Source organism: Pelobates fuscus, chromosome 4 (genome assembly GCF_036172605.1).
Source record: "Pelobates fuscus isolate aPelFus1 chromosome 4, aPelFus1.pri, whole genome shotgun sequence".
Lineage (NCBI taxonomy): Eukaryota > Metazoa > Chordata > Amphibia > Anura > Pelobatidae > Pelobates > Pelobates fuscus.
In genome coordinates, this window is record NC_086320.1 from 324,848,273 (window position 1) to 324,870,114 (window position 21,842).

Sequence of the window (21,842 nt, forward strand, 5' to 3'; positions counted from 1 at the left end):
AATAAAAATACCCACCCCCCCACCAAGGCTCTGCAACACATACACAAACACACACTGCATCACACACACTTACACTGCACTCATATACACACACTGCACTCATACACACACACTGCACTCATACACACACACTGCACTCATATACACACACTGCACTCATACACACACACTGCACTCATACACACACTGCACTCATACACACACTGCACTCATACACACACTGCATTCATATACACACACACTGCACTCATACACACACACTACACTCATACACACACACTACACTCATACACACGCTGCAATCATACACACGCTGCATTCATACACACACTGCACTCATACACACACACTGCATTCATACACACACACTGCACTCATTATATACACACACTGTAAATAAATATTCAATTAATATAATTTTCTTAAGATCTAATTTTATTTAGAAATTTACCAGTAGCTGCTGCATTTCCCACCCTAGTCTTATACTCGAGTCAATACGTTTTCCCAGTTTTTTGGGGTAAAATTAGGGGCCTCGGCTTATATTCGGGTCGGCTTATACAAAATTACCTTTGGAATTATCTATAATTTTTTTTACTGTTATGCTATTCAGCCATAAAATATTACCATAGTTCTTCATATCCAAGATCTTTTGCTCAATATTATACCATTCTTCTATTCTAGACACATGCAAATGTATAGCCTGTAAATGCACATTGCATAAGTTCAACTAAACAGCCACATGTTGGGAAAACCATACAGAATCTTTTGTGAGATTCTTGGCTTTTTTTTTTTTGAATTCTTTATTTTATTGTGCAAGATTTAACATACGTGCGTGTAGTGCCACGACAGCATCAACAAGCTTAATAACACAGAGTGAAACATATGTGACATTTGAAATAACTGCACATTTTTGTTTTATAGATCAATATTGACACGTAGTTTGATTATAACCATTAAGTATTCTGAGTAATGAGTAGTCCACTTGTTAAACATTTATGGTTCATGAAAAGGTAAGCAAGTTAAGTCGCTCGGAGGGCTAATCTGCAAGGCCTGCTGAAGGGTGAGCGGGGCAATGCACATGCACGGCTGATTATCATCAACAATAAGGTACATTCACCTAGGTACCACTGCAGGTACATTCACCTAGTTAACATGAGACATACATTACGCTGGCTGACTACATGAGAGAGGTGTCTCTAGGTAAACTAGTGCTTCACCCATGTGACATATTAAACGATTAGGAGACATGACAGTAGTCTGACTACACTCAGGGCATTTGTCTAAATTATTAACCATTGTCAAAAGACATTTACTCAAGTGTTAACTTAGCTTATGCATGAATGTTTTCCTTTACTGTTGCTGACACTGAGAGCTTAGTATAACAGGTATTAAACGTCCTGATAGCAGTCGCTTGGACATGTGAGCACCCTAACACCTCGGCGGGATGCAGCTGTACAGTCCTCTGTCAAGCTTTCCACGCTGTTCTGGAGGGTTTAAACCCTGGATCAGTCCATGCATCGACGGGACTGCTTGTTGATGTGAGGTAGCGTGGTGAGGATTGTCGCCATCTTGGGTGTTTGGAGCGTTGTGGTAATCTCTTATCTGCGTTTCCCAGCGGGGCCCGCTTGTGTGATAACAGGCACGTTCTGCGGGGCATTGCGCTGGGTCCCGGGGCGATTGTCACATCTCCAGTCCTGGGTGCCGCTGCAGGGTACGGGTTGCTTGGTGCTGTTTGTTGCGTAGGCCTGGTGGTGCTTGTACACTGCAGTGGTCTCTGCAGTCTGGTTCCCGCTCTTGCAGCTGCCGCCATCTTAAGTTGGGCCTTGGGCCTGCTCGGTGGCAGTGTCTCCACTTTATGGCTTTATGGCTTTATGGCCAGGACCGGGATCACCCCCCCGGTCCAGAGGGGGGGGGGTCGGGACCGGAACCGCCGGTGTTCCGTTTGGTTGTCGGGTTCCGTTGGGCAGGATAGTGGAGTGGCGGCCGTCCACTCACCGCCAGGCAGGCCCCCACCCGGTGCAGCAGGGACCTCTCCTCCGAGGGACTAAAACCCCAATGGCAAGCCTCTCCTCGGCTCCGGTAACCCGTGTGCGTTGAGGTACGTGGATGCTGAGCATTTATTTCCTCCCATAACCGCCGATTAATGGGTCTATTAAGACATGTTGTGTGGGAGCTGGTCTCTCATGCGACCGCTCGGCTCGGCGGCCCGGCCCCGCCCCCCGAGATTCTTGGCTTTTTATTTGACCAAATAAATTTTCCCACAGCCATTTGTAATTGTGAGCAGTAAAAAGGAGACAGTTGTAAAGGGATTAATCTTAATTTATAAAGCCATTTAGGTAAAATATAGGATTAATGATATTTAATTTACCCATCCATGATATGGGAAGTTTTTTTCCATTCACCAAGAGTTTTATGAAGATCATTTAAAAGTTATTGATAATTAAGTTCTATTAATTGGGAGGATTTTTTTGCAATTTTTATCCCCAAATAGTTTATACTCTTGTCCTGCCACATAAATCAGAATGTATCTCTAAGTGTGCTCATTCTATCTTCATTATTTCCTAACAACATTGCTTGTGATTTATTGATGTTAAGTTTATAATTAGAGTAGTCCCCAAATATTTGAATCTCTTTTAAGAGAGATTCTATCGAATTTCCAGTTGAGTTAATGTTCACAGAATATCATCCGCATATAAACATGCTTTGTTCTCGATATTGCCAATTAAAATGCCCGCAATTTCTTTATTGCTTCTAATTCTTGCTGCCAGAGGTTCTAGAGTCATAATATAGAGGAGGGGAGCCAGCGGGCAGCCTTGTCTGGTACCATTCCTGAGACCAAACCAATGGGATGAAAAACCATGCCCCAATATTTTAGCTGTTGGTTCAGAGTATAAGGCCATAATACATTTTATTATATTATCTCCAAAATTTAAATTTTTAAGAATTTTTTAAAAAAACATCCAGTCTACCCGATCAAATGCCTTTTCCGCATCCAGAGAGCGTGTTACCATAGGGATATCATTATTCTGAGCATAATCAACAATATCTATAATTTTCTTTGTATTCCCATGTGAATGGCGTCCACTAACAAATCCAACTTGATTTTTATGGATTATAAGTGGTATTACCTTTTTAATTCTGATAGCTAAAATTGCTGAATATTTTTAAAGATCACTATTAATTAAGGAAATGGGTCTATAGTTTGATACCTGTTGCACATCTTTCCCCGGTTTGGGGATTGGAATAATAATTGCTTGAAGTAATTCACTAGGAAAAGGTTTATTTTCCAAAATTTCATAGAAAGCTTTTCATTGAAAGCATCTCTTTTTGGACCAAACTGAAAAATAACATAGGTATAAAGGATAAAATAATAAAGCATGTACCCATAGATATAATTGGATATAACTTTTCGGAAATGAATAAGTTCAAATGGCTTAATAATGGAAATTTAAAGGTGGCAAATTTTCTAGAGGACATGAAGCTTAAAACTTATGAACAATTAATAATGCAATATGCGGTAACCCCTCTGGATTATTTTTATTTGATCCGCATTAAAAAATATATAAAAGAACACCTTACAACTACATTATAGCCAAAGGTTATGGAAATATTAGAGAATATTTTTGATACACACTCTAATAGAAATATCCTTTGAAAAGTTCACTGGTTTTTTTTAAGTTGTGGGAAAAGTAGAGAAAGTGAAACCACATATTACCTGGTCTAAAGATCTTGGAATAGATATAGACATAAATACATGGGGGGGAAAGTTGGATGCAGGTTGGCAAAGGTACACATTGCCTAAATATTCAAGAACTTCATTATAAAATAATGCATAGATGGCATTATGTTCCCACAAAAATGCATAACATTGATTCTAATCATTCTGCCTTATGTTGGAGGTGTGGAACAAGTGAAGGAACATTCCTCCACATTTGGTGGTCTTGTAGTTTGGTTAATAAAATATGAATTCAAATTTTTCAACTAATATTAGAGATTCCAAACTTGGAAATCAAGGCTTCTCTAGAAAGGGCTTTGTTACATATAAACCTGGATAATATATAAAAATGGGAAATTCCTGACTATCCAGTTATTTATGGCTATGAAATTGGTTATTTCAAGAAGGTGGAAGGATAAAAAGGAAATCCCCTTGACAGCAGTTTTGAATCAAATGCACTTTCAGTGTATGATGGAAAAAGATTATGTAACAGACCGTTTTGCACACAAGAGGTTAAAAACCGTTTAGGTGATATTCCCCTTTTCTGATGCACAGGCAGCTACTGCAATCACCAATCTCCCAAATTGCAAACACATGAATACTCAAACTCCCGAACTGCAAACACATGAATTCACCAATCTCCCGAACTGCAAACACAGGAATTTACCAATCTCCAGACCTGGAACCAGGGGAATGCTCCAAACTCCCGAACAGGAAACACGTGAATGCTGTAAACAGCTGAGCAGGAAAAACCATACGAACAGTTTACTCTCCTGGCAGTCGCATACAATCCAATTCCCCCCAAGAACGAGACGACACTTCGTTTGAGGGTCAAGCAGAGCTGATTTACTGGGGCTACCTGCCCGGCTTTTATGCAGGTCTCCCACCTGGTGGACACTCCCCTAGGGAACCAGATGGGAAACTGGGAAACATATTGGACATTGACCAATCACAAGCTTACAATCCCACAATGCATCACAATCCCTCCTCTCTGTCCTGGAGATAATTGGGAAGTAATCCAATTATCTCCAAGGACAGAGGCAAAACTCCATTAGCCACATGGCAGACAAAGGACAATAAAAGACATACAAATACATACTGTTACATTTATCACATAGAACATACACACTCTACCTATCCCCAGATAGCTTAGAACTGAGCGCACATTATTACCGGATAGCGCTCAAATCACATACATACAGTTCAATCGCCATGGAGCCAAAGTCTTTCATACAGTCTTTCAGTATACGGCTGGGCTCCATGGCATAGCTATCTGGGGTAGCATGGCTTTAACAATCCGCAGAAAGGCACAAACCAGCCTTTCTGCAGGGAAAAAGAACAGCGTTAAACATGGGGCCATAGTCCAGTGGCAGGAGGCAGGCAACCAGGCTCCTCCAGTGGCCAGTGGCGAGGTTGGTTCCGCCACAGATTACTTTATGGTTTTTCAAAGTTCTGGTTCATATAAAAAGATATGGGATCCCTGGCTTAGAACATATCCAAATAGGAGTAATGTATGAATTCCTTTTTCTTTTAGGTCTTTTTAATGTGGTGGGGGGCTTCAACTCTGGGTCACTCAGGCACTGCCTTTTGTCATTTGTCCTATGTTTGTGGTAATATAGAAAGGGTGTTCCTTGTAGGATATAATACGACATGTTGTGTCAATTAATAGAAAGGAAAATTATTAATGATTAATAATTAATAATGATTAATAATCTACTGTCTGATTGTAAGATTGTGTTATTTATTATGTAAAAAATTTAATAAAGAACACATTTTGAAAAAGATACATAACTATTATTATTATTATTATTTTTAATAATGCAAATTCCACTAGCTCTGTCTTTATTACAACATGTGAAATATTTGTCCAGAATCAAAACATCAGGGGGCGTGGCCGCGACCTTGACCAAGATGGCTGCTTAGTCCATTTGCTCCGTTCCACTATACCCCCTAAACAGCGATTCCTCATAGCCACGGACGACAGATGGGTCGCAACAGACGCATGGAGCCCCCACAAACACCGAGGGGCTCCCAACAACACAATCCCCAAGGCACCATGGACTCCTTTCTGCAGCCGGCCTCCGGCTCCGGCGGAGAGCCAGTAGGCCCGAGTTCAGCACCGCCGTCTCCCTCATCACCTGCCGGCACGGAACACTCCACACTCGCCAAGATAAGTGAGGAACTTCGCTCCATATCGGCCTCTATAGCTTCTATGGCCACCAAAACAGATTTACTCACACTTACCACCACGATTCAGGATGCTCTCCGCACGGAGATGGCAGGCATCAGGGCGGAAGTGGCTGCACAAGAGACCCGCATTGAAACCCTGGAGCACTCCACAGAGACACAGTCGGCCAGAATCTCTGCGTCTGACACAGCGATTACACGGCAAGGGGACATGCTGCTCGACATGAGGAGACACTTGGAGGACCTCGACAATAGAGGCCGCAGGTGCAACATCCGGGTAAGAGGAGTCCCGGAGATAGGTGGGGAGGAAAACGCGGCGGAGGTCCTCTCAGACCTGTTCAACATCATACTACAGGCTGCAGCACCCCAAACATTTGAATTTGAAAGGGCACATAGAGCAACACGCCCGCGCTCCGCTGAGGATGGACCGAGGGACCTTATCTGCTGCCTCCACTCCTTTCCCATCAAGGAAGCCATTATGAGAAAAGCCAGTGAACGACCAGAATGGACATTCCACGGCTCTCAGGTCTCTCTTTTCAATGACCTCTCCCCCCTCACACTTGAGGCCCGCAGAGCCCTCAGGCCGGTCACAGCGGCCCTGCGAGAACATCGCATCACCTACAAATGGGGCTTCCCTTTTGCGTTGCTGGCTCGCCACCATGACAACTGGATCTCAGCGAGGTGGCCGGCAGATATACCACGCTTCCTAGAAACCCTGGATCTACCGCCTATCCAAGTCACGAACTGGTTCCTGGGCCCCGCCGGACAAGGCCCGCGACCTCAAAGAGCTCCACGGAGGCGTAGAGACGGATCCCCTCAGAGACAGCCCCCCAGACGACGCATGGATCAGGGAGGCCAGGCCGAGTGAGTACCATTCCCTGAAGCGGGATACCTGTTCCTGTACCCCCGGTCCCAGCCACTCCTTGTGCCCAACGCCTATCCGCATGTCTGGGCCTAATACACCTGTACTGCCCCCCCCTCCCCCTCTCACTTATTTTCATCTCCCCGCCATGGACCGTATACCCCCACTTATGGTTGCCCTCTCTCCGTGTACCGCTGGCTGATACCTAAGGAGGACATCCCCTCTGTCCCTCTGACGGACACCCCTATGCAACACTTGGCAGGCAAGTCTGCATTCCAAGGTCAGAGACCACTCGGGGCAACGGCCTTGTGTATCCCCTTCACGTGGAAATACACACACGACGAGACTTGTCCTCCCGGCTTTTGCGGCCACCTCACGACCGGCACCCACAGGATTGATTACTGCCGTTACTACCGTTCTATTGCATTTTTACATTTATCCAACAGCGAAGACATGCAATGGCCCCCGCTCCTTGTAGTTTCCCAGATGGAACGGGACAGGAGGGATGATCCCGCACGACCTTCCTGCCTACCGGACTAGAATGTAATCAGTCCCTTGGGCAACACTGGACTTTTATACAAGGACCTACCACAATGTTATGAACGGCTAGGCTATTAACCATTTAGGTCATTGGTAACCTAAGATTGAACTGCTGTTTGCTGATATATACGGTAACAATAACCACTGTTTATGATAACTTTATTGTGTACACCAGACAGGACCGACAGACTCACCCACGACCCAACCACCCCCACCAAAGCGACACACCTATAGACTAAATGTAGATGTATATGGTATGACGGTATATGGTGAACAATGCGACACAGGGATGACGAGTTTATCCTTACTATATAAGGGACGCTTGCCGTGTGGCGCACCTGTGATCCACACAGTAGTTGACTGGGACGGACACGCTTCTAGGGAACTGAGGGAGACTCATGAGGACAGCGACCAACCCCTCACCACAGCTTACAGTGCTGGCCCACGACTTACACACTCTAGAGCCACGCGGGCCACAGACGGGGGGAAACAGGAGGGCCTTTGCCACCCAAACATGCCCACGAAGCGACTCCGCACGGCCCGCCATACGCACTAGACTAGGGGGGCGGGACTGACTGACGGTTCGACAGACTGAGCCCATGCAAGATTCACGACACTCCATTATTCAAGGGACTGAGACCGTAGGCAACAACTGCCTCCGGGGGGAGGGGACCTCGGACGCACGGGGGAGGGGCACAACCGGGGATCTACAGGAAACATGGGAAAACTTTTTGAATGGTTGTTGTCATTATCGATATTGTTATTATTCTGTTACCACAATGCTGCATAGTTGCTGCTCATCTTACTGTTGTACTGTTAAATATGCTTAATTTCACATACACTGAATCGCTCTATAGACCGTGTAAGCTCAGCATACTGGGGTACTAAGTGGACGGACCCTACGTCTCCACTGACACCTGTTAACACTTGGTCAGGTACTGGCCCACGCAGTCCCACACATACTCGTGCTACAGACGTGCGACGGATCACAGTTGGACACTGTCTACAGGTCTGGTTACCGGGACGTGCTCCCTGTGCTACCCGCCGCAGCGCGAGTCACCACCCCCTGTGGGGTGTCACACGAGGGGTACCTCTTACCCCGGCGGAATTTCCCAACTACCGGGAGGTTCACCTCACTTTTCTCTTATCCCCCCCTCTTTCTCTCTCCTGTCCACTCTCCTCTGCCTACCTTCTTACTCCTCCACCCCCCTCCCCGTTCCCGCCCCACTACCTACTGACACAGACCTCCCCATCTAGTCCGATTGGCCTGCCACGGGAACCCGCGCCCGCGCGGTGTGGCGAGAATAGACTTGCAGCAGGGAGGTGTTCGGGAACTTACTGCCCACCACACATATCCCTTATTCGTGACAGACCATGGCTTACCAGCCGGCACCACTATCTGTCCTCACCCTTAATTGTAGGGGTCTGAATATCCCGGAAAGGAGATCCCAACTTCTCTGCGAACTTAAGAAACGACGCACGTCGGTTGCTCTGATACAGGAAACGCACTTTAAATCCGGCGCAGTGCCTAAGCTTCATAACAAAGCGTACCCAACTAACCACTTTTGCAACCACCCCACGGCGAGGAAGGCCGGGGTAGCAATACTGATTTCCGCAACACTGGAATTCCAGGTTCTAGACACTGTTACTGACCCACAAGGTAGATACCTCTTCCTAAAGGGAGCGATAGCAGGCAGAATATATACCTTTGCCAACATTTATGTACCTAACAAACGCCAAGCAGCTTTCGTGAAGAACACCCTAGCGAAGCTGAATAACTTCTCGGAAGGAATCCTTATCCTTGGAGGCGATCTCAATGTCCCACTAGACCCTATTCAGGATTCCTCCACAGGGCACAGCAGCATCTCACAACTACACTTACGAGCAATTCGGAAAACCCTGGGGGACATGGACCTAGCCGACTGCTGGAGAACACTCAACCCCACTGTCAAAGACTTCACACACTACTCCGCATTCCATGACAGGTACTCGCGCATCGATTATCTCTTTATCAGACAAATGGGCCTGTCACGATTGATCTCGGCCAAAATAGAACCCGCCACATGGTCTGATCACGGACCCGTGGTGGTGGAGCTCCAGTCACTGCTCTTTCGACCGTCCACATGGACGTGGAGACTCAATGAGACTCTACTCATGGACCCTGGCATTCGGGAACAGGTTGCCCAGGCCCTAACACACTATTTCCAAGACAACGGGTCCCCAGACGTCTCTCCGATCTCAATATGGGAAGCCCATAAGAGCGTCCTTCGGGGCACACTTATACGCATAGCCACTCATAAGAAACGGGCAGCGATGACGGAGATGGCTGAACTCTACAGACGTATCACGGAGCTGGAATCCCAACATAAAAGATCACGTCTTCTGGAAATATACCGGGACCTGATGCAAGCTAGGCGCCAACTACAGGAGCTCCTGCTGAAACGCCACCACCGCTCACTGCAGCGCTCTAAGGCGTTTTTTTTACACCCACGCCAATAAAGGGGGTCGGCTCCTTGCGCGTCTCCTGAGGGGCCAGACGGCCCACACTCAAGTTCGCAGATTACGCCTCTCCTCGGGCAAGGTCTCTAGCCTACCAGCGGATATCGCGGGGGAATTCAAGTCGTTTTACCGATCACTATATAACCTGGATGCGGAGACGCCGCAAGCACATTCCGCAACGACCATGGCTCATACATGGGACTACCTCGACACGATCGGACCGACAATCTCACCGGACACAGCTACCGAGCTAGAGGCCCAGGTCACAGAGGAAGAACTGGCAGCGACGTTAAAGGCGACCAAGAGAGGGAAGGCACCCGGCCCGGACGGCTTCTCCACAGGCTATTATAAGGCGTTTGCACCGATACTCCTACCGTGGCTCACGAAAGCCCTTCATGCAATTGCTGACGGAGGCCGTTTTGGCGCCGAATCCCTAGCGGCTACCATAACTGTTCTTCCTAAACCCGGAAAGGATCCGACGCTATGTGGTAGCTATCGCCCGATCTCGTTGCTGAACGTGGACACGAAGCTCTTTGCAAAAGCGCTCGCGACCAGACTACGATCCACCCTCCCCTCCCTCATACACAACGATCAAACGGGTTTCATACCAGGCAGGGAAGCGAGAGATAGCACACTTCGTCTCTTCGCGATACAACACCAGGCGAGGAGAACTCGGCGGCCCCTTCTCCTGATTTCCACAGACGCCGAGAAGGCGTTTGATCGTGTAAAATGGCCCTATATGTTCGCCACACTCAGCCAGATGGGATTGGGACACAGATTCCTAGCGATGATCCGGGCTCTATACGATAAACCACGGGCCACGGTACGAGTCAACGGAGCGCTCACCGGAGATTTTGAGATATCCAACGGAACGAGACAGGGGTGCCCGCTATCCCCGCTGTTTTTCGCTATGTCACTGGAACCCTTCCTTCAGAAGATACGCCAACATCCAGACATCAGTGGCTTCCAGTGGCTGGGCACGACACATAAGGTGGCCGCATACGCGGACGATCTCCTATTCTATGTAACGAGCCCCCGAATTACGATGCCCTGCTTACTGTCGGAAATGGAGATATTTGGGTCGATCTCAGGCTTCAAACTCAACCTGTCGAAATGTGAGGTGCTGAATGTGTCTCTGCCTGAGGATGAATACGCGGCCCTGCAACCATTGTTCCCGTTCAGATGGTGCCTCCAAAAGATGAAATACCTTGGGATCTGGATTACCCCAGATCCCAGCGACCTTTACCGACACAATTTTGCTCCCTTACTGAAGAGGGTAGTGTCAGACCTGGACAGATGGGCGCACCCACACATTTCATGGCACGGACGAGTAGCCGTTCTAAAGATGAACATCCTACCGCGGTTACTCTACCCGTTCCAGACTATACCCCTGGCCCTACCGAACACCTTTTTCTCCGCTTTAAAATCCGCGGTCATACGGTACGTATGGAGGGGGGAGAGGGCGAGACTCCGACACGACCTCCTCTGTCTCCCAAGACACCGTGGCGGCCTGGCACTGCCTGACTTCAGGAGGTACCACCAAGCCACAGCCTTGCAGCGTATAATTGAATGGCATGCAGTACCTCAGCGAAAGCAATGGGTTTCACTGACACGGAACGACCCAGACACCCCTGTGCAACCAACTATCTGGGGAAAGGGTACTAGAAAAACAATGAGGATGACAGGGGAGGGAATACTTGAACAAACGCTATACACCTGGAACTCTGTGAGAGAGGCCCCCCACATCTCACCTACGCCTAGCCCAATGCTTTCCATCACACACAACAAGGGAATAGGGGGCGGATTCCCGCAGACGATGTGGCCATCCGCGGAAGGACGCGACTACATACCCATACACACAATCCTACATAACGGGTCGATACGACCACTGGACACCCTCCTGGAAGGACAACCCCAGACGCCGCTAGCGACGCTCCGTTACCTACAGGTGAGACATTATCATGATAGTATGCGGGACAAAGAACGCCTACATAGGGCACGCACGTGGTTTGAGGACTGCTGCGAAAGGAACACCATCATGGACAACGCGATCTCCATACTCTACCAGCACCTCCTGACGGGACATCTGACAACAAATACACAGTTTCGCAGACAATGGGAGGAACGGTTGGAAACTACCTTTACCCCACAACAATGGGACAAAGCACTTCTGTGGCAACACAAAAGCTCGGTCAGCTCACAATATCAAGAAACCAATTACAAGCTGATAACCTCCTGGTACAGGACCCCAGTCCTGTTACACAGAGTATTCCCAACTGTTGCCCCAACGTGCTGGAGATGTCAGAGGTCTAGAGGAACGATAATGCACATTTGGTGGGAGTGCAGCGAAATAACTCTGTTCTGGAATATGATCAAACACCGAATAACAGATATTCTAGGCGACATACCGGATTGGTCAGCTGCTTTAGCCCTCCTACATATCTCACAGATGTCGCTGTCCTCCTATAAAAAGTCTATCCTTAGACATCTTTTGAACGCGGCTAAGTCGCTCATCCCGTTATATTGGAAACGGACGGAAGTGCCTAGCGAAGAGGAATGGATCCGCAAAGTGGAGGACATCCAGGGTGCAGAAGCACTGCAGGCATCCCTACAGGACAGAGGCAGTAAGCATGCCGAGCGGTGGTATCCATGGTTTGCCTTTGTATCACGTAATTCACGGGGCTAGGTCGGTAAACTGATGTCACGCGCAGGGATGCTGGACATCCCGTGGTGAGGCCAATGTATGCTCCCCGACGCTAACCCCCCACCATCATCCTCTATACAACTGACGAACCCCTGCCTCCCCTCCACACTCTGTCCACGACTGCTTCTCCACACAACCGTTACTGAACAACCGACTGACCGACTAAACCCCAACGCGCACATCCGATCAACACCGAGGGCTCTGAACCCACATACCCAAACGACCCTGGAACCACCCTACAATAGGCAGGAGACTTCTTACACACACTCATAGGACACTCTACCCGATACCCATATAACCCACTGGAGTAGAAACTGAGACATATTAGACACCCCTTATCCTCTCTCCCCCTCTTCCACCTCTCCCCCCCCCCCTCCTTCCCTCTCTGCACCCCCTCTCAACCTTTACCCGCTTGGATCCCTACCTTTACAATAGGTACTCTAACACACTTTCATGCAACCCAAGCATGCGGAGGCATGACAAGACAACTCCGACTGTCGGCCAAGTCTTTGTCACGCTATAGCGTATTCCATATGCCGTAAAGGGCGACACCTTCAGAGATAAATTATCTGAGCTTATAGAGCCACCTACAACGGTACTTCTTTCTAGAACCTCAAATTGGTAACCGATGTTATGTGACCGTTTATTGCTTAATGCCGCTGTATAACACACTGTATTGACCCCACTCTGTTTAAGAATGATGTCGTACCCTTTCTTTCCTTTTGTACCCACATGCTTTTTTGACCTAATAAAAACCAGATTATAAAAAAAAAAAAAAGAATCAAAACATCAACTGACATAGAACTGAATGGAAAAAATCCCTCAAAAATATCCCCCTTTAAAAAGGTAAATAACCTGTGTAAACACACAGATCTAGAAGTACATTAATTCAACTGTATTACTCACAAGCCTTGTGTCAACAAAGAATACAGCAATCCGACATGTAAGTCTTCGAAAAAGTAAGGATTACACTGTCTACCAGATTTAATTGGTATTTGGTAGAAAGCATTCACAAAAACGTTTGTTACAAAGCGACATTTAAAAAAGTGATGTAGGCTATAAAAGAGTGAAAAACATGTTTGACGCAATGATCCAGACACCTTTTTTTGATTGTCCATTAACAGATAGAAATTATGCCACACTTTGCTGATATGTACTCTTTTCTGCTTAGACTGATAAACAAGAAAAATATAGTGTGCTGCACACGGCTCAATATGAGATTTGGCCAAATACGATCAACATGTTGTCGTTTATGCCTCATTTAAATAGTGATGATTTTAAAAAAAGAAATAAAAGATGACTCAGACGCTTAGTAAAATTTAGAAATGACCAGTATTCCACCAATTCAAAAGCATGGGTTTCAAAGTACTGACCCACTAGTCATTTCTGGCCCACTCAACAGGTAACAGTGATAATTAGTGATGTACCGAACTGTCCGCCGGCGAACAGTTCCCGGCGAAATTAGCGTGTTCGCGTTCGCCACGGCGGGCGGACACATTCGCAGTTCGATCCGCCCCCTATTCGTCATCATTGGGCAAACTTTGACCCTGTGCCTCTCGGTCAGCAGACACATTCCAGCCAATCAGCAGCACTCCCTCCCTTCCACACCCTCCAACCTCCCTCCCAGCATCCATTTTCGATTCATTCGGAAGATGCATGCTTAGTGAGAGGAGGGAAAGTTTAGCTGCTGCTGATTAGATAGGGAAATTGATAGCTAGGCTAGGGTATTCAGTGTCCACTACAATCCTGAAGGACTCATCTGATCTCTGCTGTAAGGACAGCACCCCAAAAAGCCCTTTTTAGGGCTATAACATCAGGCTGCTTTTTTTTTTTTTTTCCTGTGTAATGTAATTGAAGGTGCCTGCCTGCCAGCTTCTGTGTGAGGTTCACATTGGATACTGTGCCTATTTGCCCAGTGCCACCACTCATATCTGTTTTAACAATAGGTTAAGCTTTACATTTAAAATAAATATTTTTTTTTCACTGTAATAGAAGAGCAGTTGCCTGCCTGCCAGCTTCTGTGTGAGGTTCACATTGGATACTGTGCCCACTAGCCCAGTGCCACCACTCATATCTGTTTTAACAATTGGTTAAGCTTTAGATTTAAAATAAATATTTTTTTTTTCACTGTAATAGAAGAGCAGTTGCCTGCCTGCCAGCTTCTGTGTCAGGTTGGATGCCTTGCCCATTTGCACAGTCAGTGCCACCACTCATATCTGTTTTAACAATAGCTTAAGCTTTAGATTTTAAAGAAATCATTTTTTTTCACTGTAATAGAAGATCAGTTAGTTGTCTGCAAGCGTCTGGGTGTCAGGCCTACTTCAGCGTGTGCTCTGCAGACCTGTGCCAGCGTGCTTTGACAGTTGCCAATCATATCTGGTGTCTCTTTAGCGTGCTTTTACAAAGAAAAAAGGTTTCCAGTGTAAGCTAATAGCAGACAGTCAGTGTCCTTCAAGCGGCTCTGTCAGGCCTTCCTTCAGCGTGTGCCCTGCACAACCCTGCCAGCGTGCTTTGACAGTTGCCACTCATATCTTGTGTCTCTATAGCGTGCTTTTACAACCAAAATTTTGTTTCCACTGTAATAGAAGAGCAGTTGCCTGCCTGCCAGCTTCTGTGTGAGGTTCACATTGGATACTGTGCCTACTTGCCCAGTGCCACCACTCATATCTGTTTTAACAATTGGTTAAGCTTTACATTTAAAATAAATATTTTTTTTCACTGTAATAGAAGAGCAGTTAGTTGTCTGCAAGCGTCTGTGTTTCAGGCCTACTTCAGCGTGTGCTCTGCAGACCTGTGCCAGCGTGCTTTGACAGTTGCCACTCATATCTTGTGTCTCTATAGCGTGCTTTTACAACCAACATTTTGTTTCCACTGTAATAGAAGAGCAGTTGCCTGCCTGCCAGCTTCTGTGTCAGGTTGGATGCCTTGCCCATTTGCACAGTCAGTGCCACCACTCATATCTGTTTTAACAATAGCTTAAGCTTTAGATTTTAAAGAAATCATTTTTTTTCACTGTAATAGAAGATCAGTTAGTTGTCTGCAAGCATCTGGGTGTCAGGCCTACTTCAGCGTGTGCTCTTTAGACCTGTTCCAGCGTGCTTTGACAGTTGCCAATCATATTTGGTGTCTCTATAGCGTGCTTTTAAAACCAAAATTTGTTTTTCACTGTTATAGATTGAATAGCAGTTACTTGTCTTCAAGCGGGTGTCTCAGGCCTACAGTGTGTGCTCTGCAGAACTGTTCCAGTGCACATTGCCAATCATATCTGGTGTCTCTATAGCGTGCTTTTAAAACCAAAATTTGTTTTTCACTGTTATAGATTGAATAGCAGTTACTTGTCTTCAAGCGGGTGTCTCAGGCCTACAGTGTGTGCTCTGCAGAACTGTTCCAGTGCACATTGCCAATCATATCTGGTCTCACAGTAGCTTGCACGCATAGTACCACTAATCCCCAAAAAAATGACAGGCAGAGGCAGGCCACCCCGCAGGGGCCGTCGTGGTCGTGGTGCTGTGATTCCCTTTTGCCCTAGAATAATGCCCAGTTTTCAGAAGCCACGTACCCTGAACTTGAAAAGTTCTGAGGACTTAGTTGACTGGCTAACACAGGACACCCAATCTTGTACAGCCTCCGCTCGGAACCTTGACGCACCATCCTCTTCCAGCTTAGCTTCAGGCACCTCTCAAGATAGCACTCACCCGCCTGCCGCCACCACCAAAACTAGCACCACAGCCGCTTTACTTGGTATGTCAGATGAGTTATTCACACACCCGTTTGAAGAAATGAGTGATGCGCAACCATTATTGCTAGAGGATGTAGATAACAGGGATATGTCTCAGGCAGGCAGCATTAAACACATGGAGGTACGGTGTGATGATGATGATGTTGTACCCGCTGCTGCTTCCTTTTCTGAGTTGTCAGATACAAGCGAAGCGGTTGATGATGACGATGCGTCCATGGATGTCACGTGGGTGCCCGCTCGGCAAGAAGAAGAACAGGGCGAAAGTTCAGATGAGGAGACAGAGAGGAGGAGGAGGAGACGAGTTGGAAGCAGGGGGGTGTCGTCGCAAGGAGCTAGTGGCACAGTCAGACAGCATGCATCGGCACCCGGGGTCAGCCCGACAGCACGCCAATCAACGCATGCTGTGTCCACCACCAGAATGCCGTCATTGCAGAGCTCAGCAGTGTGGCATTTTTTTTGTGTGTCTGCCTCTGACAACAGCGATGCCATTTGCAACCTGTGCCAAAGGAAACTGAGTCGTGGGAGGTCCAACACCCACCTAGGTACAACTGCTTTGCGTAGGCACATGATCTCACATCACAAACGCCTATGGGATCAACACATGAGTACAAGCAGCACGCCTACTCTAAGCCGCCATCCTCCTCCTGGTCCAGCATCTTCAGCCACGTCAACCACTGCTGTCCTTCTTGCCCCCTCTCAACCATCCGCCACTCCGTCTCCCGCCTTGAGCAGTTCCCGCTCATCTGCCCACAGTCATGTGTTTCTGTCAAGGACATGTTTGAGCGTAAGAAGCAATGTCACCAAGTCACCCCCTTGCCCAGCGTCTGACAGCTGGCTTGTCCGAACTATTAGCCCGCCAGCTTTTACCATACAATCTGGTTGAGTCTGAGGCGTTCAAAAAATTTGTAGCTATTGGGACACCGCAGTGGAAGGTACCCGGCCGGAATTTCTTTTCACAAAAGGCAATCCCCAACTTGTACTCGATTGTGCAAAAGGAAGTCATGGCATGTCTGGCACACAGTGTTGGGGCAAGGGTCCATCTGACCACTGATACCTGGTCTGCAAAGCATGGTCAGGGCAGGTATATCACCTACACTGCGCATTGGGTAAACCTGCTGACGGCTGACAAGCAAGGAATGCGTGGCATTGCAGAGGAGTTGGTGACACCGCCACGAATTGCAGGCAGTCCTGCTGCCACCTCCTCTACTCCTCCTACTCCATCCTCTTCCATAACCTCCTCGGCTGAGTCCTCTTGTGCCGCTGCTTCTTGCTCCACATCAACGGCACCCCCCCAGCTCCCCAGGTACTATTCCACATCCCGGATACGGCAGTGTCACGCCGTCTTGGGTTTGACTTGCTTGAAAGCAGAGAGTCACACCGGACAAGCACTCCTGTCTGCCCTGAACGCACAGGTGGAAAAGTGTCTGACTCCGCAGCAACTGGATATCGGCAAAGTGGTGTGTGACAACGGAAAAAATTTGATAGCGGCATTGAAGTTGGGCAAGTTGACACATGTGCCGTGCATGGCACATGTGTGTAATCTGATCGTACAACGCTTTGTGCATAAGTACACAGGCTTACAGGACGTCCTGAAGCAGGCCAGGAAGGTCTGTGGCCATTTCAGGCATTCCTACACGGCCATGGCTCACTTTGCCGATATCCAGCGGCGAAACAACATGCCAGTGAGGCGCTTGATTTGCGACAGCCCTACACGTTGGAATTCAACACTCCTAATGTTCGACCGCCTGCTACAACAAGAAAAAGCTGTTAATGAATATTTGTATGACCGGGGTGCTAGGACAGCCTCTGGGGAGCTGGGATTTTTTTTGCCACGTTACTGGACGCTCATGCGCAATGCCTGTAGGCTCATGCGTCCTTTTGAGGAGGTGACAAACCTAGTCAGTCGCAGTTGTGTGTGTGCGTGTGTATGGCTGTCTGCCTGTGTGTGTGTGACAGGGTGAAGATTTCTTGCACATGGGTGTGACAGGGTGAAGATTTCTTGCACAGGGCGCCCAAAGGCCTAAGGCTGGCCCTGCGCATGGGTCAGTGGCTCTGCACCAGACTTCCCTCCAATTGATCAAAGTTAAAGGATTTCAAGTGGACTGATTACAATTACAGGGCCTCTAAAGAGTCCTGTATTGTTATTTGTCGTCACTACCTTCCCGCGTCGGGAGTGGGTCATTTGCGCCCCTGCTGCCTTCCTTGCATGTGGTAGCTGTTTGTCAGGGATTTGTCAATCCATATCTGCCAAGTGACCCTATGTAGGGGTAACAGTCCCTATTCTGCTCTGTGTCAGTGTGTATCATGGTCTCTGTGGACAGGGAACAGTCTCTATTCTGCTCTGTGTCAGTGTGTATCAGGGGTTTTGAGGACAGGTCTCAATCCATATCTGCCAAGTGACCCTATGTATATCTGCTGTCAGTACACAGGAAAAGTTTAAATATTTCTTGTTCTACGTTCTCTGCAACTCCACGCACCGACTCATCCAATACGTGAAGATCTGGGGTTTCTCTGACTCTCCTCAGTAGTGTATCAAACAGAGTCTGCACTGTGGTAACACGGACATCTTCAGGACATAACTCAACTATTTGCAGATAGGCAGTCTGCAGCTTCTCTTTTTCACCTGTTCTCTTCTTTCTCTTATGCGTATTCTTGTCTATATGCAGGTGGTCTCTTGCCTTTCTTTTAACCAATTCGTTCCTTCCATATGGTTTCAAAAGATCTCTGGCATCATTACTTTCAACGCAAATAACGTCATCATAGTTAGTCTCCTCATTATTCACCGGGAAGAGAGTGTTTGCACTGACTACCCACAGCATGCTCTTGCCATTGCCTACTCCACCTTCAACGACAGGGTGCAAGTCCCAAGGAGAAGGATCATTCACTTTATTATCTGTCTTTATTTCACAAGTAGTGCCTGGAACATCCTCATGGGTCACAAGATGTAAATCTGGACTAATGTCAACCCCAGGGTCTGGAAAATCATCAATTTGAAATTTTTCGAATAATCCCAGTGGGCTGCCACATTCTTCCTCCTCTGATGGTATTAAAGTTTGCAGAGATTCACTATGGGGTGGTGTCAAGCATTTTGGAGAACAATTAAGCATCTCCATCCCAATACGTTTCAGATGTCCTATCAGCTCTTCCACCCTATGCGATACTATGGGCAGGCTACCCGTGACGTCATTACTCACGGCCCTATTTCACGCGGACACTCTGTGTCAGTGTGTATCATGGTGTCTGTGGACAGGGAACAGTCTCTATTCTGCTCTGTGTCAGTGTGTATCATGGTCTCTGTGGACGGTGAACAGTCTCTATTCTGCTCTGTGTCAGTGTGTATCATGGTCTCTGTGGACGGTGAACAGTCTCTATTCTGCTCTGTGTCAGTGTGTATCAGGGATTTTGAGGACAGGTGTCAATCCATATCTGCCAAGTGACCCTATGTAGGGGGAACAGTCCCTATTCTGCTCTGTGTCAGTGTGTATCATGGTCTCTGTGGACGGTGAACAGTCTCTATTCTGCTCTGTGTCAGTGTGTATCATGGTCTCTGTGGACAGGGAACAGTCTCTATTCTGCTCTGTGTCAGTGTGTATCAGGGGTTTTGAGGACAGGTGTCAATCCATATCTGCCAAGTGACCCTATGTAGGGGGAACAGTCTCTATTCTGCTCTGTGTCAGTGTGTATCAGGGATTATTAGGATAGGTGTCAATCCATATCTGCCAAGTGACCCTATGTAGGGGGAACAGTCCCTATTCTGCTCTGTGTCAGTGTGTATCATGGTCTCTGTGGACGGTGAACAGTCTCTATTCTGCTCTGTGTCAGTGTGTATCATGGTCTCTGTGGACAGGGAACAGTCTCTATTCTGCTCTGTGTCAGTGTGTATCAGGGGTTTTGAGGACAGGTGTCAATCCATATCTGCCAAGTGACCCTATGTAGGGGGAACAGTCCCTATTCTGCTCTGTGTCAGTGTGTATCAGGGGTTTTGAGGACAGGTGTCAATCCATATCTGCCAAGTGACCCTATGTAGGAGGAACAGTCCCTATTCTGCTCTGTGTCAGTGTGTATCAGGGGTTTTGAGGACAGGTGTCAATCCATATCTGCCAAGTGACCCTATGTAGGAGGAACAGTCCCTATTCTGCTCTGTGTCAGTGTGTATCAGGGGTTTTGAGGACAGGTGTCAATCCATATCTGCCAAGTGACCCTATGTAGGGGGAACAGTCTCTATTCTGCTCTGTGTCAGTGTGTATCAGGGGTTTTGAGGACAGGTGTCAATCCATATCTGCCAAGTGACCCTATGTAGGGGGAACAGCCTCTATTCTGCTCTGTGTCAGTGTGTATCAGGGGTTTTGAGGACAGGTGTCAATCCATATCTGCCAAGTGACCCTATGTAGGGGGAACAGTCCCTATTCTGCTCTGTGTCAGTGTGTATCAGGGGTTTTGAGGACAGGTGTCAATCCATATCTGCCAAGTGACCCTATGTAGGGGGAACAGTCTCTATTCTGCTCTGTGTCAGTGTGTATCAGGGGTTTTGAGGACAGGTGTCAATCCATATCTGCCAAGTGACCCTATGTAGGAGGAACAGTCCCTATTCTGCTCTGTGTCAGTGTGTATCAGGGGTTTTGAGGACAGGTGTCAATCCATATCTGCCAAGTGACCCTATGTAGGGGTAACAGTCCCTATTCTGCTCTGTGTCAGTGTGTATCATGGTCTCTGTGGACAGGGAACAGTCTCTATTCTGCTCTGTGTCAGTGTGTATCAGGGCTGGGCTTTGAGGACAGGTGTCAATGTTAGGTGATTTCTGCCCTTTATGGATTAAAAGCAGACTCTGCATCAACTGTGCAATTTTCCATGGGAGTTTTGCCATGGATCCCCCTCTGGCATGCCACAGTCCAGGTGTTAGTCCCCTTGAAACAACTTTTCCATCACTATTGTGGCCAGAAAGAGTCCCTGTTGTTTTTAAAATTCGCCTGCCCATTGAAGTCAATGGCGGTTCGCGCGGTTCACCGGTTCGCGAACATTTGCGGAAGTTCGCGTTCGCCGTTCGCGAACCGAAAATTCCGGGTTCGCGACAACACTAGTGATAATAAAATAGTTTGATTTTTACTGTCCTACAAAATCTATTGTGTAGTTTAAAAAAAAATACAATAAGGAAGAAACAAAGATCTCAATAGTATTTCAAAGTTCTCAGTTCTGTTAAGGTTGCATTAAGAACATATTTTCTTGTTTCACTGATTTAACATGAATATCTAAACATCACGTTGATCGTTCAAAGATTCAACCATGTGAAAATTGCTCACTAAGCCTTTTGAGAAATTCTGCATTTCAATGCAAAAACAGAAATTGGTGTAATATTAGCAGAAACAAACACTTTCCATTGTAAATAAAACATCTGTTTGCAACTACACATTTTATAATCTTCTGCTAATTTTGAGATTTCTTTATTATTTAGAAAGAGAAACCTATTTTAATTCCTTAAAGGAACACTGTAGGCACCCAGACCACTTCAGCTCATTGAAATGGTTTGGGTGCAGTGTCCGTTTTGCACTTAGTGCTGCAATGTAAAACTGCATGTTTACATTGCAGCTCTAAGTCTGCC